We start from the raw sequence: 5,543 nt of genomic DNA on the forward strand, positions 1-5,543 counted from the left end.
TGCTTGACAGAAACATTTTCAGAAGCAGGTGAACTACAAATGATTCACAAGAACAATTCATGATTCCAGCCAATACCTGAACGAAATTGATATCATAAAGAGTTATAAAAGTTACCAAACAAAATCAAAATGTGATTAAAGGATGAAAAATGTTACTATCACAATTGTTTATGAATAAATATTTATTAAATCCTCATGAAAAGCAATCTAGATAAACAATAATCTAGAAATATTCAGGGTGGAAAGGGGAGAATACAAACCAGAAACGGATGATCCATACATGAATCGTGAGATGTTGAAGAAATGGAGGTTTGAAGAAATGTCGGCTTCATCAACAAAATCATCTATCAATTTCGTATCCAAATTTTTAACTTGCTGTAAATGAAGAAGAAAGCAAAAAATTATTGAAATGGAAAAGAAAAAAACTCACCTTGACACCCCAACTCATGGAAATAAGAGGGGCATGAATTATTGCTAAACCCATTGATCAGTACTTCATTGTCTACATCTTTGCCACTGCTGCAGAACGTAAACTATTAGAGAGAGAAGAAATCAGCAAGTCATCGAAGTTGGCGTTCAACCCCAACTCATCAATGAAATCAACAAGGACGCAAAAGGATGTGATATTTGATGAATTTTGAGATTGCAGAGAAGTTCTCGCAACCACCAGGTCTCTGATTTCCAAAACCATCTTGAAAACTTTCAAACCAGAAACGATAACGTGAACAATTAGAAGTTAAAATCATGGACCAAATAGGGCTTCAAATCAAACCCTAAGTTTACAGAAGGGAAGAAAATAAACCATAACACGTACAACAAATAGCAAAAATTGAAAAGGGAATTTATGAATAAATCAAATTACCACATCACTCGCTGTATGTGTGAATGAGATGGAATATGAGAAAAGGAGACTGATCAGGAATGGGAAGCGATGGCATGGAACGAAACCAGAAATGTAACTGATGCGTTCATTGAAATAATCTATATCAACACGAATTCGACCCCAACCACCGTCGCTAATTAGGGTTTTTTTTTCTATGGAGGATTGTTGTCAGAGATTTTCTTGCAACCAAAGCCGAAATTATGGAATGGAGAACGGGAATTGGTAGATAAATGTTGAAAGGGTGGACGATATATAGAGAGGATATGACACTTTGACACATGAGTCTCTATGAATCGATGTCAATGTCGATGGCGTCTTTCAGAGTGGTGGTGACGTGTTGTATAATAAACCCTGTTAAATTGTTGTAGGCGGCACCATAATAAAAGGGCTTTTATATATAGTAATGATATATATATATATATATATATATATATATATATATATATATATATATATATATATAGGCTTAGGTTATTTTGTTTTTATAAGTATTGTGTGCTTGTGAAATTGATTCTGAGCCAATCATTTGAGGTAATTTAAGTAAGGGTTTTATATTTGTTAACTAATTAAAAATAATCAATTTAATCACACAAATTTCAGCATAAGGGTATTTTGGACAATGAAATATATTTAAAAAAGGAAATTTTCAGAAATTTAGGGATAATTAATTCTCCTACTTTTAAAAATCTGTTTTTTTTAAAGTAATTCAATATTAATTCTAAAGTATTTTTTATAATAATCGAATTTATTCTGCCAGAATAACATTTTGTTAGAATGCTATATTCTTTCAGAATAACAATTTGTTAGAATGCACAAAATCGATTCATTGAATAATAACAACTTTATGAAAGAATACACAAAATCGATTCTTGAACTAATAATATATCAAATAATTACATTGTATGATTATGATTCATTGAATAATAACAACATTCTGAAAGAATAACAAGTGTAATTCTTAAAAAATAACAACTTTCTTAAACAATGAGTGTGATCTTTCTTTGATTCATTCTTCAAGCCTTTCCTATTAGGTCTTCAAGCCATTCTTCAAGCCATTCCTATCACAAATTCATTGCCAAATATTTTGTAGTGATACACATGTAACAACTTCACATTAAACATATAAATAATTAACTACAATTCTATCAGAATACAACAATAATATTCTTACAAAATACACTATTCTTGCATAATGGTTTTGAATATTCTTAAAGAATTTGTATTATCAAGAATATACCTAACGAACAAAACATGTGAAATATAAATGAATAAACATTCTAAAGCATGTATAAATGTATTCTGGAAGAATTACTAGCAACATATGTTTTATGTAATATTTATATTTTCATAGAATGAACATGTGTTTGCGCATTCTGATATGAAAAAAAATCCCTAGTTTAATCATTTCATGCAAATTCTGACAGAATGTCAGTTTAACCCTTTTGAAAGAATATTATTGTTATATACATTCTGGCGTAATACTATTTGTTAGAATACACAAAAAGCAAGAATCCACCATATAAATACTTTCACAATTTTATAAACTAATAAACAACAAGTCATGTTCATCGTGAAAACATCATTCTAATCAAATGTACATTTTCCCTGAACTAAACATCTTAGTCCTCTTAATTACTTCAAATTATAACAATTACAACTCATAGCTTACATACAAAAATGTGGCAAACACACTTCTTTAAGAAAAAGAAAAAAAAAATCCCTTTTGAGGTGTTTGAGCTTACCATTAAACCCTAAAAATCCAAAAAGTGTCATACATTTCATCCTCTCTAGACAAAATAAAGAATAAAAATTTAACATAAATACAAGAAAAAAAAAATCAAAAACATGAATCATTGGAGGTTTGGTTGGTTATCAAGATTAATATTACAAGTTCGAATGCTGAGGATGCCTCCTCATTATGTGCAAGAACCAGTTGCACATCAGGGGGAGATCTAACGGTATTTTAAAACTCCATTCCAACAAAAATTAAACCAATTCAATATACCAATTTGTTCGGTATTTTGAAAATTAAAATCATCACTATTTCAGAAATCGACTTTACATAATCGATTTTACAGAGATGCATACCACAAGGTTAAATTCTTTAGATTCTCTTTCAGGCATTTCAATAAACACTTGTTAGACATTATCATCAAACAAGCCAAAAACCATATTTGATTTACTTGCAATAGTTTACCTATAAACATAATTTCCAGCAACATATTTGATTTAGAATGAATACCACAAGGTTCAAAAGTATTGTTCTACTTATTCAATATATGAAGGGAATAGAAACCTCCAGAAGGGAAGATTCACGTTTATGCCTCACAAGTAAAGCAGAATCAAAGGAACCCTTCCCAATCTGCTGTAATATTTCGTAGTTCTCCATCTCATGAATCCCAACAGTCTCATATATTCCACATCTGCTTTATTTGCATGAATTTCGTAGTTCTCCCGTCGGATGCCCACATGCCGACCAACAGATTCTACCGAGATAGAGAGGAGAAGAGTGAAGAGGTCGGTGATTTGCATTAGGGTTGTGGAGATGATGGTTTGAAATAAGTAAAATAATAGTAGACATGATTTAAGGGATATACCAAATATATAAGAATATATTTTTGGTTTATAAAAACAAAATGACTCATCTACCCTTTTTTTACATTCATGATTTATTTTTTTCTTGAATTCTCATTGGTGCATACATGCACACAATAGTTGCTAGAAACATGTGAACCTAGCTCTCTCTCTTTCTCTCTCTCTCTCTCTCTATATATATATATATATATATATATAGATATAGATATATAAAGAGAGAGAGAGAGAGAGAGAGAGAAAGAGGTATGTTCAAATGAGAACATTTTTTATATTGAGAACATTTGAGAACAAATTCCAGCAACACAGGCGACAATCTGCCACTGTATTAATTTATCACACTCTATAATGTTAAGTTTCTCCACCAAAGAACAACCGGACAATAGCCGGATATCGAGCCGCTGTCGTTACCGGGTCGCCACCGGCAGCCGGATCGACTGCACCACCGCCATAATCTTATTTCTCCACTCTCTACGAATCCGCTTCACCTCTTTTTCTCCCCTAAACCGCCTCCCATATCTACTTTCAACATATTTGGATTGAAGTTCAAGAAGACCAGATCTAGTGTTCACAGCCACCAGGTCAGTAGCTCACAACTACCAGCGACAATGATAGATTGTTGAACTTTGGTTGGAGATGACAAAATGATAAGGAATGATATTTATTTGCTAGTACAAATGAGTGTGATATAGAGGATTTAAATATCCTGCTTCGCTGGAGATGAAAGCTTCGCTGGAGAAAGGAGCCACAAGAAATCATTGTTCCTTTCGTGGAAAAAGTTTGTTTTTAGGTTATATATTCAATATTTGCAGCCTCTTCATTATCTACAGATGTGATTGTTCACCACTTATTTTCCTCTCTCATCCCCATCGGAAAAGGTTTTCTGGCCTCATTTCATTGACTACTCGTTCCTCCATCTCCCTCCGCCTCTCTCTATTTGATCGAAGAGTAGGAGAAAGGTCAAGTTTCAGCTACCTTAAGACCTAGATCTGGTATCATACTAATTCGAAGAGAAGCTCGAAGAGGTTGGATCTGAGGATGATTTATTTTTCTACTTATATCAACATCCGCTTGTTACTGGAAACCCAACCCATACCTACGCCCCGCCACCATGTGCTGCTACCTTCAACAAACAATCATTACCATCGCTCTCTTCACGGTGCTTTTTGGTTAGTTTTTCATGTTGTTTTTCTATACGAGTTCAATCAACTATTAAGCGGAACCTATGGCAAGGAATTATATGTAAATCATATATTTACATGTCATTCACATGTAAATCACATGTGATTCTCATGTAAACCATATGTGATTCACATGTAAATCACATATGATTCACATATTAATCATATGTAAATCATATAGGAATAATATGTGATTCACATGTAAATCACAAGTGAATTATGTATGAATTACATATATATGTACACATTCATATGTTATTCACATGAAAATCACATCTAATTCACATACTAATCACATTTGATTCACATGTAAATCACATTTGATTCACATGTAAATCACATGTGATTCACATGTATATCACATGTGATTCACTTGTAAACCGCATGTGATTCACATATGATGCCATATGTAAATGTGATTCATATGTGAGTTGCATGTGATTCATATGTTAATCACATGAAAATCATATATGTATTTTTGTGAGTGTTCTTGGATCAATCAATTTGGAAGAAATTGTGGTTAATATTGAAGAGCTGAAAAATGATAAATTGAATAAAATAAGTAAATATTGACACGAATACAAGAAAACGCTTTGAAATTTGTAGCATTTTTTATTTATTATATTTTATTTTGTATCGAATAAAATACTTATATTATTATATTTATAGATTAATTAATAAAAATGAGATTTTTTATTATTTACATACGAATATTGTAGTATAAGAAATATGAATATATGCATTTGGAAAAATATGCATATATACACCTAAAAATTTATTATTTACAAAAAAGAATGCAATTATTTTGAAAAATTTTCAGTTTCTTTCTAGATGTTGTTTTTTTTTTTTTTTTTTTTTTTTTTTTTTTTTAAAGTGCAGTTTTTTTT

General features: G+C 31.3%; 1 long non-coding RNA gene across 1 annotated transcript; it reads right to left on the reverse strand.

Moving 5' to 3' along the window:
* Positions 1 to 201: 201 nt before the first annotated feature.
* Positions 202 to 1,172, reverse strand: LOC145100555 (uncharacterized). Its single transcript, XR_013705122.1, has 3 exons — positions 863 to 1,172; positions 431 to 519; positions 202 to 344 (listed from the first exon to the last, which is right to left on the reverse strand). It is a non-coding gene; the product is annotated as an uncharacterized LOC145100555 (long non-coding RNA).
* Between the last annotated feature and the right edge of the window lie 4,371 nt (positions 1,173 to 5,543).

The sequence above is a fragment of the Lactuca serriola genome, chromosome 4, assembly GCF_051521515.1.
Source record: "Lactuca serriola cultivar US96UC23 chromosome 4, Lser_US96UC23_V15, whole genome shotgun sequence".
Taxonomy (NCBI): Eukaryota; Viridiplantae; Streptophyta; class Magnoliopsida; order Asterales; family Asteraceae; genus Lactuca; species Lactuca serriola.